A 12807-nucleotide genomic window follows, 5' to 3' on the forward strand; every position below is an offset into this window, starting at 1 on the left:
TGTTTATTCCTGTTGTGGAAGGAACCACCACAAGGGTGCATTAGGACACAGATTCATTCAGACCTCGGGAACACCTGCCAAATTTCAACACTGCCTACTTAACAGAAAACAAAAAAACAAACGTCAAAAAACCCCAAACAAGCAAACTTCGCTTTTGAGATGAGCAAAGAGCATTTTTAGTGTGTGGATATACTTTGAGACACACCATACGTACACGTGGCATCTTCCTGCTGAATTTTCTTCACCTAAATCCATGTCTATTCTTCCCATTACTCCAAAGCCAACACAGACATAAAAGAAGGGGCCAAAGCCCATCCTGTGCAATGTTTTCTAAGTAACTGATGAAAAAGAAACCCCACAGCTCGATCAGCAAGTCTTGTGTGACAGCTTAAACAGCAAGGAGTTCAGAGAAAATGTTTTCAATTCAAAGGTAGAATATAAGCTGTTGACCTTATTGAGGGCAGATCAATACAAAAATCATCATAATCTTATATCCTTTCTCTCTCAGTAACTACACTCATTGACAGTATCCTCCAAAAAAGCCTAAAGTAAGATTCCCTAGTCAGTTTTTTTTACTACCAGTTTCTGAATGCTTGTTAAGTATTTATGAAGGAACTTCTAGGTCTTTACCAAACACTGATGGACTTGGTTTCTCTTCTGTTAACAAAACATAGCCATTTCTTTTTTTCAGGCTGATTTCAATTTGGGTTTTTATTCTGCTCTAGCCCGAATAGATTTGTGTTGCTGTAACAGAAAACAGCCTGTAAGTCACTGAAATAAAAATGGAAACAAAACTCTGCTGATTTCCAAGCAATCATAGACTTCCATCATCACAGAACAAGGTAAAAATGGGACAGCAGTTGGGCTGATTTTAAAAACCTCAAAGAAAACACCTTATTCAACCCCTCTACAAAGGAAATGTACTTACAAAAAGCAGCAAAGCTCAGAGCAACGGCATCCAAGCCTCCAATCCAAATTTTAGTCTTGTTGTCCAGCCTTGCACCATTCCAGAGGGGTTGTTTTAAGAGCCTACACTATGCCAAACACACAGACATGGGCTCTAGGCCAGGCTTGCCCAGGTTGGTTTAGTGCAGTCCCGGTCAGTCCAGCTGGAGAGCTGCAAACCAGCCACAGCTGCTGGCAAAACACAGCCCAGCCCCTTTAGCAATGCATAGGAAAAGGCCATAGTGCAGCTGCTCCTTAAATATATACTTTTATATAAATATATTTATATATATATGTATTTTAAAAAAGCTCCTGGCTGAGCTGCTCTGGAGCAAGGGAGGAAGCCCTGCATGTAGGTGCCTCCCATGGTGAAAAGTTCCTCCAAAGTTATTTTATCAGGTCAGGGAAGAGTTCAATATTGGACGGTTTTCTGTTTTGAAGACTGGGCTGGGGTGCTGTGCACACACAAAAAAACAACCTCATGGCAAATCTATGCTCTTCTCTGCTTTCGAAAGATGCAGGCGTTCTTCATGAGCAACACCTCAACTCTCCAGCAAGATTTTGTCTTTCAATGGTTGGTAGAGCTTGAAAACAACAAACAGGCTTCAGATGGTGTTAATGGTCCATTCTGCTGCCCATATTCTCAGTTAAATGCATTCATGTGGTTCATATCTGCAGTGAGATAATTATTTGGCCTATGTGGTAATACAATGCTGACTTTATTTTGTGGATTGCAAAGAAGTGCCAAAGGCACACAAGTGGTTCCAAAAGACTGGATTTGCTTGCTGTAAACATTTCTTAGTGTCTTTAAAAAAATCACACCAAACAAAGAAACCTAAAAAATCTTTCTTCTGTTTGGGCAAGCTTGGGTTTCTCATTTAAACAGAAAGAAAATACTCACAGCACTGCATTTCTTACATCCTGGGAATCTCAGTACTTATACATCTCTGAAGGTGAGTAGAACTTTTGTTACCTACACAACAGAGAAAAGCTATGTAAGTCAGCAAAAAAGGAAAAAAAAAAAGGGAGAAAATAGCAGCCACCTCTTCCACTCTCTGAGTGACAACTTAGTTTTTAAGCCAGCACCCAGGAATGCCGACTGACAGGAACTGCAGTAATTCCCTTTTCCACTGACAAACACAGAATTTGAGAGATTTGGTGCTCCAGCCCTGTTACAGTAACACGATGAATGTTGGGGGCCTCTTGAGGGAAAAAAAAATCCACATTTCTTAGGCGAAGCAGACAGTGCAGAGCACTCACACCAGTATCCAAAGGTAGTTCTGCTGAAGTTCGGACTGGAAATACCCATAAAACAGCTACTGCAGCAGACACGTACCAGAACAAGCTCTACTTGGCTCCTGGGAACTTCAACAAAATGCCATCAAAATTTCCCTTCTTTTCCTTAAAGGGACTCACTTGCTGTGTCCCAAAGCTAAAGTTTGCTTTCCTCATGTTTGCCTTTTGGTTTTTTTTTTCCCCAAAAGAAACAGGAGAGGAAGGTTCACTTTCAGCAGTTGCAAGGGCAGCACCAATACAATTCATATCCCCACTTTGCAGTGGCTGTGCAGGTGTATATACACACACCTGAGAATTGCCACGCCTGCAAAGAACAGGAAAAGAGAACATAAATGGACATGGAGCCACCCTGACTGAAAGAAATACATGCAGCAAAACACCCTGCTAGTCCCTCAAGAAAAGAGGCAGAAGCTTATGGATTGCTTGAGCAAGAGCACAACCTGCATTTTCAGCTCCAGCTGAAGTATTTGAGTTTGAAACTTCACACTGTTGTTACCAGGCCAGAGGTAGGTCAGCTGGCAACCCCAAAGAAATCACAGTGTCTTTTGCTACTTCCCAGCAGGTTAGGGAGGTATTTTTTTGCTTCTTTTCAAGGGAAGATAAGACTTGGTTTCCTGAAAGAGTATTATGGCTACTGGAGGAGCTGGGAGGCCAGGAGCTGTTACACAACCAAAACCATTTTTAAGAGCTTAGAATAGAAAAAGCTGCATGTTTATTCATAGATAACAGGGAAGCTGCTTCTCGCTCTGCTCCATCTCAGAGTAAGGCAAAAAAATGCTAGTTTCACTAAACTGTAGAAGAGAAATAAACATACAGAATAGCTGCAAATTTTGTGCTATTTACACCTCCACCTCTTATTGGACTCTGCAGGATGCCTTCTTTGGCCCTTCCTCCTCTTTCCAGGCAATTTCCCCATTCTTCCATCGTAGGCTGCAAGCCCAGGCCTGAGTAGTTTCTGTATTTAATGGGTTGTCCACTTATCTTACACTGAACCCAGTATCTGAAATCTTGGTTTTTTAGTGCTGTGTCCAGTGCGTAAAGGTAACCCTATATCTTGCCAACAAGGACGGAAACCACTCTACGAATAAAATGCTTTTAAAGAACAACAAAATCCCATATAGCGAAATACAGCCCTGTCTTTCCCCCCATCTCTGACCTCTGCTTAGAAAGATAATTAAAATAAATACGTATCTATGGTGCCACCACTTCTCAGAACTGTATAATGCACAACACAATTTTTGGTGCTTTTCCTAAAGACCCAGCTGGTGAAATTTCTCTGAGGATTCCCACTTCAGGAAACTTAACACACGAAGAAATCTCCAGGGTCATTAAATCCAGTCCCTTGCTGTTGCGATCGTACCGTACAATCCTCTTCAGAAAGTATGCAAAAAGTTTCTACCCCTTGCGGCTATGAGAATCTGACTTGAGTTTAGCATAACGCTCAGGAAGAAGTTGGTAATATATACACACATACATATTTCAGATCTTTAAAACAATTTCATCGTTCTGGGAGATCTGCTACTGCTTTTGAAAGTCTGGAGTTAGGCAACAGCGAAATGAAAGAGTCACAAACGTGTTTTATACAGAAATGCCCCCCCCCCCTTTTTTTTTTTGCAAGAGGTAGGTAATTACCAGTGAAAAGAAAATGAGTCCTGCCTGAGTTTGTCTTAGGCAGCCTCCCGTAGGGCCACGCTTATTCCAAGCCAGCTCAAGGCAGGGGATGCAGCTCTGCCTGGCACGAAAGCATCACTGCCCCGAAATGCATCACAGCTTTGGGATCATGAAAATTCAGAGCAGACCTCTCCACTCCACAGGAGAGTATTCATCCAGGTGTCATGTCCTCACCCACATGAGCCGTGCCAGGTAAATGCCTGCACAGTCACAGGCAGGAGCTGGGGAGATTTGTATCTGCTTGCTCTCGCATGGTGTCCCGGTGAGTACACATACGAAACAGGTGACAGTGATTTATGAGTTACCACAAGCTGCCTGGTTTTCAGGAATTGTCTGTGTGTGTACGCTGCCTGCAGCACACAGAGGGTAACTCCAGCCACCCCAACCATCCTTCATTCTCTGCACACTGAGCAGGAGACTCAGCCACCAGCTGCTTCCTTATTCTGGATGCTTTCCAAAAAAAAGTAGCATCTCATGGCAAAATTAAAACAAAATAAACAACAATATTTTTAAAATACCTGTAACTTGATAAACATCAGCGCTCCACATGGTTTCTGCAACCCGAACGCTACAGTACTAACCACCTGAAAATGGGATTATTTTGCTTTGTTCACCATTAAATTTCTCCCAAAATACATATTGTCAGGATATCTTTAGTGAGCTAAAATGTAAATCTGGAGCTGCTGTTAGGGTATGGAAGAGAAATTACAGTATTTCGTAGCTGCTTTACAGAAAAGTTCCTTTGAGACTCTCTCAGCCTACGGAAATGATCAATTTTGCAAAAGAACATTTTACAGTGTTGGGAGCCCTGAAAGCACTTCCCTAACTGTGCCTGAGACCAAGAAAAATAAAACCCAAACTCCTCCTGACCTCTTTTCCTGAAAGATGCCCACTTGGTGGCTTAACCCCTGCTGCAGGTCAGCTGAAAGCATCGCTGCACACCAGGTCAGCTGAAAGCATCGCTGCACAGCAGGTCAGGCTCACCCTCTGCAGCCACACGAGGTTTTAGTGCTTTGCCCCAACACCATGGGTGATCCATCCCCATCTCCTGCCTGTCCCAACACCCAAAATTTGGTGGGACAGGCAATAGGTCAGGGAAAACCCTCTTCATAGAGCTAATAAGCCCTATGATACTGTTTTCCTCAGCTCCTGGCTCAGCGAGGCAGGAATTTGGTGAGGCTGGCGTGCAGGCTGGGGCACTGGCAACCGCCTGCCATGTCCCCAGAGTTCCTATTGTACTAAGCATTTATTAACTTCTGAGTCTAGCTTATACCTCGATTTCCCTAAAAACTACCATGATGAAAATTACCACCTTAGCAATCTGAATTACTTCTAACACTAGACTAGAAATGCCTTCAACTGAATTAAATATGCACAGCTGTGTGGGAAATGGGGGGTTTGCAGCCTGTAGATTGCAGACTGTTATTACAGCACGATTAGCAGATACAAGTGTTCCTGAAAGTCGTCTGTATCCACACGCTGGAAATCTCAGTTATCTCAATGGATCCCAAGTGCCCCAACAGCTCCGCATTGCCAGTCCGGTCCTTGCTAAACATTCACCAAACCTGGTGGATTTCTGCACGAGCAACATGTTCATGAGCATCATTCACTTCAACACCTTTTTATGAAGCTCATAAAATTAACCCATCCTGCACCCATCCCTAAGAAAAACACATAAAACACAATCCAGAGTTTCCTTAAGTACCTGAACACACCATGAAAAAGCCATTAAAAACACAAAAGTGCCCTGAGGTCTCTGTGTCAACATACACACCCTGTGCAGATGGTGATGCCTGGGGAGGCCTGGAGATATCCCTGCGTCTCTGAGAGAGTTGGGCTTGTCCAGCCTGGAGAAGAGAAGCCTCTGGGGAGACCTTATTGCGGCCTTTCAGTACTTAAAAGGGGCCTGTAAGACAGGTGAGGACAGACTTTTTAGCAGGGCCTGTTGTGACAGCACAAGGGGTGACAGTTTTAAAGAGGCCATACGTAAGGAAGAAATTTTTTACAACAAGAGTGGTGAAACACTGGTCCAGGTTGCCCAGAGAGGTGGTAGATGCCCCATACCTGGAGGCATTCAAGGCCAGGCTGGATGGGGTTTTGAGCAACCTGATCTGAAAATGTCCCTGCTCATTGCAGGGGGGTTGGACTGGATGAGCTTTGAAGGTCCCTTCCAACCCAAACTGTTCTATGACTCTTTGTATTTATGATTCTGTGATCCCCAGCAGCCCTACCCCTACCCGACTCAATGCTCAGCCACCTCTTTCCAGCCTATTGAATGAAGCCGAAATGGAGACAGCAGCCCAGCAGCCACCACGGCTGCCTTTGCTCCTGAGCTCTGCTCGGAGCCCCTGGCCGCCAGCTGCCGGGGCTGAGACCTGCCCGTCTATACTTGTATCTGAGGCTGGTATAAAGATGTGATTTGGTTGCTGGCAGCAGCTGTGGCTGCAAGGTGAGGCAGGGGCTGGTGAGGGTCATAGAATCATTTTGGTTGGAAAAGACCCTTAAGAACATCGAGTCCAACCAGTAACCTAAACCTAGCACTAAACCATGTCCCTAAGAACCTCCTCTGCATGTCCTTTAAACACCTCCAGGGATGGTGACTCCACCACTTCCCTGGGCAGCCTGTTCCAATGCCTGACAACCCTTTCCAGGAAGAATTTTTTCCTAATATCAAATCTGAACCTCCTCAGGTGCAACTTGAGGCCATTTCCTCTTATCCTATCACTTGCTACTTGGGAGAAGAGACCAACCCCTCCATGCTACAACCTCCTTTCAGGCAGTTGTAGACAGTGGTAAGGTCTCCCCTCAGCCTCCTTTTCTCCAGGCTGAACAGCCCCAGTTCCCTCATCCACTCCTCATAAGACTTGTGCTCCAGGCCCCACCCTGGCCTGGCCTGACATGGCTTCCCCAGCACTGGACAAACAGACTGTGACTATCTGCTGTTTCTCACCCCAGCACTTTCTTAAAAAATATGCAAACAAACAACAATATTAACCCCCATGGCCCCAGCGTAGGGCAATGACCCCCATGTCTCTGCTCAGGTCATACAGGCTTTCTGCATCTCACTGTCTCTTGTTAAGCCTCGTTCATTGGGAACCAGAGCACCTAACCAAAATGAAAGAGAATGGGACAGCATTGCTCAAAGCAGATTATATTTACTTTTCAACACATCCCTCAGCTGCAGATGTCAGTACAGAGAAAGGTACTGGGTCTTTTTTATCTCCTTAACTCTTCCTACTTTCCTTGAACAAATTGAAGTGTTTTCTTGAAGGGTGAGAAATCTCAGCCTCGTGTACTATTTTAAATTGGCAGCAAGGGCTTTAAAGTAAGTAGAAGAATGTTTGATTGCGTAAGAAAATTCAAGCAGAGGGAGCGATGTCCTGTATGGTTCTGGCCAACAAAAAGTTCATAATTAATTTATTTGGCTTTTAGTAGAGTTATACTATTTCACATTATTCATCTTAAACCTTGTACTTCAGACTGTCACCCTCTGGTTAGTTACCTACTTGCCCATAGTAATGAATGTGTTGGAAAACAGTTGTCAGACCCTCCTCTGACAAACCATGATTGATAACTGTTTTCCAACACAGCAGTTGCTACAGTTGCACTATTGCAGGGCCCTTTTGCTGCCCAACATACGTACAGCAATAACTTTTATTTTATTTTTTAAACAACCAAGCTGCAGACTGTTCATCTGTTAATTAATTTTCAACACCACGAGACGTCCAGTCCCTGTGTTTAGATACATCCAGGTGTCAGCGTATGAGTTTGCTGAAGAGATGTGGTGTATGTTGTACACGGAACACAGCCAAGAGTCACACGCTTCTTCCTCTCCCCCCCCAAATAACCAAGCTCATAACAACAGCAGTGCTAGAAAGGAAAGACCAACAGAGAGAACTGAAGCGAACACGATACAAAAACATGCTAACCCACATCAGTCCGCATGGCCTAAGAGCACGTGTCAATTTGGAAAGCATGGGGTCATCATTCCAGACCACCTGAAAAAGGCATCATGCAGGCAGGTAGGGCAAAGAATGTGAACAGCAGTCAATCAGCATCGTTTCAGGTGTACACAACACTATTTAACCTAGACTGCAGCCAGAAACATCACTGGCTATTTTCACTGCTTAGATCCGCTGTCAGAGCGACACAATTTAAAGCCTCCCAGCACTGCTGTTAGGTTTGGCCCGGTCTCTCCAGTTTCAGCCTGATTTCCTCACCACATGACACAGCCCAACAGCAGACACTCTTTTCTTCTGCTCTTAATTCATTCCCTCTTTTGTCTCCCTCAGCCCCCAAGCTGAAATGAAAAAAACAAAAAACAACAACAAAAACCCCAAACACAACAAAAAACAAAGAGAAAACCAAACCCCTAAAAACTTAAAAGGGAAAAGAAAAAAAAAAAGACTGATAAGGCCAGCCAGTGACTACGTTTTGCTGTTATAAAAATAAATACAAGAGGAAGGGGTTTCCCTTTTCCGGCTGTTTAGACCTTTCCTACTTTTAGCTGCAAGCACTGACGTGTCTGCAAATTCCTGCCCAAGAGAGCAGCATCGGTGCAAAAGTGGAACAAGAAACTAAATGAGCACAAGGTGTAAACATAAAGCAAGTCACTCCACCCAAATAAAGGTATTTGTGCTCCATTGGCTCTTGAAGACCAGTGCCATTAGATATTATTGAATCTCTTGTTCTCAAGAAGAGTGTCTGTATCTGGAAAATGAATTGAGATGCACCCAGGTCAGCAGCCCCTACATTGGTGCCAGGTGACCTACTTTCAGCTACAAGTAATCCAGGAGCCACAAACAGAACGTAAGAAAGGCTGCCCGCAGTCCCCTACACGTTGCTATATGGTCCTGCTCGGTGCTGAGCTCCATCTGCTCTCCTCGCTGCAATCTCCGGAACATCCCGTTTGAGGAGGGCATCTCCCGGGACACGCTCCTGCTGCTCCACTCGCTCCCTGGCTCCACAGCCCCAGCCCCAGCACATTGGTCTCCGCCGGCTCCAGCAAACGCAGTGAAACGGGAAAGTCTGCAAACATCGAGCACTGAAAAACAGCGTCTGACCCCCCCAGGACTGGAAAAGCTTGTGGAAATCCCCATGAAGCAGCTGCTTTTGTGGCCTTTTCTCCCTATCCTTGGGATAGCCGGCACAGCCTGGGCACTGCGTCTGCTTATTCTGTTAAGAACCAGTAACTTTGGGCCCATCCTTCCCCTCCGGCTAAAAATTTTTTATTTTTAAGGCAGAGAATACAAAGGGATGGAATGAAACTTTCTCCTTACAGCCTGCCAGGCTCGTGGCCCCACAAATCTGTCCTATCAATTTATCATCTTCACTGTGGTGATACCCATATTGAGCACCAATTTGTTACACCTCTGTGTCCACAGCCTGCAATGTTTTTGGAAGCCAAAGCAATACAGGTTCAGACACTGAATGTCTGATTCCCTCCTACCTAAGCGCTGCACTTGAATCAAATTAAGAGTTGGATCCTATTTATATTGGAATACATCTGTAGCAGCAGATGCTTTTTACAGCTTTCTATCCAATTCAGGATCCAGGGCATAATTACATTTCAGAGAGTGGATCCTGCTACTATTTGGATACACCTTTGCCACTCACTCCAGTAGGTAGCAGATTTTAACCAAGGAAGATGAAGTGCAATTCACCCTACTGTGAAGGGGAGGAACGCACTTTCACCCTTTAAAAATCAGACAAAACCAGATTTCATACAAAATTTATCCAATCCTTCCACATAACCAGCAACATGACATTAATTTCTTCTGTCTCACGATATATTTAATGAGGAGGAAAAAAAAAGGTACACGTGCACACTCGTTTCTCCAGTGCTCCTTGTTATTCTTCCAGAACAATTCTTCAAAGCTGCTGAGATCACTGTATGTTACCTCCCTTTTGAAGGATCAGATACATTGCATCAAAAAGCATACAGGAAAAGTTCTAGGGCATGAAACCAATTTTTGCGCACTTTTATCTGGGTCAGCTTTTCTACTGATTCTGCAAATACCATATCATTTTTTTAAAGCTAAGGTTTTTTTAGTTTAAAAAGAAGAAAAAGAGAGCATCAGAACTTAAGTCAAACATCCATCTGAGCCAAGGATTAGTTTTGTTGGGTGACTCCAAATCAAAAAGGGAGATTTTTTTTTTTTAATAATAAAGTCTAACTAACAGTGAAAGAACATCTGGATTGATTTCCAAATTCAGTAAATGCCCTCTTCACATTCTGCTTCTGTTTTTATTAAATATTATTTAACTTTTTTGCTGTTAGGCATGCAAAACTTAGACAGCTGACAACATCTAGGAAAGCTAATCTGAGACAAAAACACTCACACATACATTTTACCATTAATTCATCCCTCCACTTCTCTACTCCTCTGCCAAGTTTTCCTCCACGATAATGAACTATTTGTCTCAGCCTTCAGCTTTGTTTTATGTAATTTCATCAAGCCCAATTTGTGTCTCGAGGTGCTCTGAAACAGAAATAATAAATAAAAACTGGCCTTGTGTGAAAAAAGGTTGAATCCTGTTTCAGGAGGAGACTTGTTGCAGACATCTTGAAGGTCTCAAATCAACTTCATTAGTACACACAAGTGGGAAATAGAGAAAGGACACTTCCAGGAGGATGCCAACCAACAAGTGGCTGTAGCAGGAGCGACTCAGAAAATTTGCTTGCAACTCCAAATGTCAGCAGAAAAAAAACATAAAGTAGTTGGTAAGTCTAATAAACTTTTGGTGAAAACATAGAGCTCTCAAGTGATTTGCCGGGATGGAGTCCTTTTGCTTCTAAGAGAGGTTTTTTACACATTTTGGTCGTGGTGTTACGTTTGGAATAACAACACATTGCCCAGGCACCTGAGTAACGAGTGTGCTGCTGTGGGAAGCTGGGCACCTGCTTGGCAAGACCTTGTTCTGCAAGGACCTGGGGACACGGTGAGTAGGGCCATTTGTACATGTGCTTCTGAGTCAGAGCTCCAGAGGGGTCTGAGTAAGCCAAGCTTTTCTTTCCTGGCTCTGGGATGCCCGTCTGGCATGCTCAAGATCCAGAGGATCATCAGGATGGATCCCTCAGCCTCTTTGTATTCTGTTTTCCCAATCTGAAGAGCTGGGATAGCAAGATGAGTAATCATTTCCACTACACCAGCTGTGTAACGCAAACAAAACCCCCAGCCTAACAGCTTAATGATTTCTGATACGCAAATTATTAAACCCCAACATCTTCTCTCTGCGATTTTATCCAATTAAGCCTTGTCTTCATTAGGGAAACAGTGACAGCCCTGCACTAGGCTGCTAGATGCTGCCTCCAGCGTTGCACATCTATAACCAAAGAGCCGCAGACAAGCGAGATGTCCTGACCATGGCAGGGCCGGAGGTCCCCTCGCCCAAGGGTGACCCTCCTTTCAGCACCCACCACACCGTACTCCATCCATGGCTGACAATATATTTAATATACTTAGCATACTTATAATTACAAGAATTATTGCTGTATTACACCCTGACTTCTCTCTTCCCTCATGCACTTAACTGGTTGCTCGGAGCTTCGTGATCTTTTGAAGAAAACACCTCGAAAAATGAGACTGGGGAAGCTGACGTTAAATAGGGAAAGGAAAACACGTTGCTAGCTACCCCGAAAAAACTAGGCCAGGCTTCTCTGGACCAAATCTCCAGGTATCTCTGAGGCAGTAACGGTTGGCACAATTCTTAAAATACGCAGAGGCTGATTAAAGGCTGGCTTACAGCGCCTGGTACACTTAAGGCATTAGCGGTGAATTTTTAAATCAGACAGACACAATGATTTTTCAAAGAAACCCCTCCCTGGCTTGATCTCCCACCTCAAAACACACTGGGAGGTCACCTTTAGAAAGACAGAGGCACCAAACTTGGTAGCAACAGAAGTACCAACACGTTGGATGTTTGTACAAATTGAAACCAGCGGCTGCTTCAGTGCTGAAACAGGGTTGCAAACTCCAACATTCTGGGGCTTCTGCCCCACAGCTGCCATCCTGTTCCTTCCCATGGGTCGGGCTGCAGTGCTGGCCTTGCTGGGAGATGCGGTGGGGATGGCAGAGGGGAAAAGCAAGGGGCTGGGAGGGGACAACTGGCTGATAGACTTCCCTGCTAGTCAGGCATCTGCAGAGCAGACTTTAACACACACACACACACACACACATACATCCCACCCTCACAGGACACTTTCCCTGGAGAGATGTTTTGTTTTGTTTTGTTTTTCCCTGTGCACCACGTCCCAGACCCTCACCTTCATCTGCTTCCCTCACGTGGAAAAGCTTCGTTAGCGGCGAGGAGCTGAGCTCTGCGCTGCCCTCCCTCCTCGCTCCACTCAGTGACCGTAAAAAGCAGGATCGTGTGACCGCTCAGTCCCCTCCTCTCCTTCACACCAGGGGACAGAAGAGCTGTTTTCCTTCAGCTGCCTTCCCCACCTTCTCAAGAGCACCCTCTCGCCGTGATGAACTTAATGTTTTCAACCTCTCATTACGGATGAGGTAAAGTGAGACTGATAGTAAAGATTTATTTATGTTTTTTCAGTTTAAACTAAGGCTGCAGCTTTGCAAGATTGCTAATCTGTCTTTGTCATACCCATTGCTTGATTGAGACCATCATGTCCCAGCAGTGCAAAACGCTGCCTTGGCTACGTCCCCCCGGCAGAGCCCCAGTGCTGAATGGATGGTGGCCCCAGCACCACGTCACCCCTGCAATGACCAGTACCTGCCCTTTCTGTATGGGCCTCTCTCAAACTGGACAAAAAAATACAGTCAGAGTTCACTGGAGAAAGCAAGTAGTGATGCTCAGACTTATATTCAACCTCTCAGCAAGGGAAACAGTGGCTTTGAAGTATCTTGTATGGAGCAAGGTAAGTAAAAACCTTTA

At 44.6% G+C, this 12807-nt stretch overlaps 1 protein-coding gene across 2 annotated transcripts in view; it reads right to left on the minus strand.

The window, feature by feature from the left end:
- The window catches only part of ZHX2 (zinc fingers and homeoboxes 2), a 76694-nt gene that overhangs the window by 42217 nt on the left and 21670 nt on the right, over positions 1 to 12807 (minus strand). The window contains exon 2 of one of the 2 annotated variants that reach the window (XM_065832556.2): positions 1847 to 1918. The exons of the other annotated variant lie outside the window; for it this stretch is intronic. The gene's annotated coding sequence lies outside the window, so the exon portion shown is untranslated. The remainder of the gene's footprint in view (positions 1 to 1846; positions 1919 to 12807) is intronic. 2 annotated transcript variants of the gene reach the window in all.

Source organism: Patagioenas fasciata, chromosome 2, assembly GCF_037038585.1.
Source record: "Patagioenas fasciata isolate bPatFas1 chromosome 2, bPatFas1.hap1, whole genome shotgun sequence".
Classification (NCBI taxonomy): Eukaryota; Metazoa; Chordata; class Aves; order Columbiformes; family Columbidae; genus Patagioenas; species Patagioenas fasciata.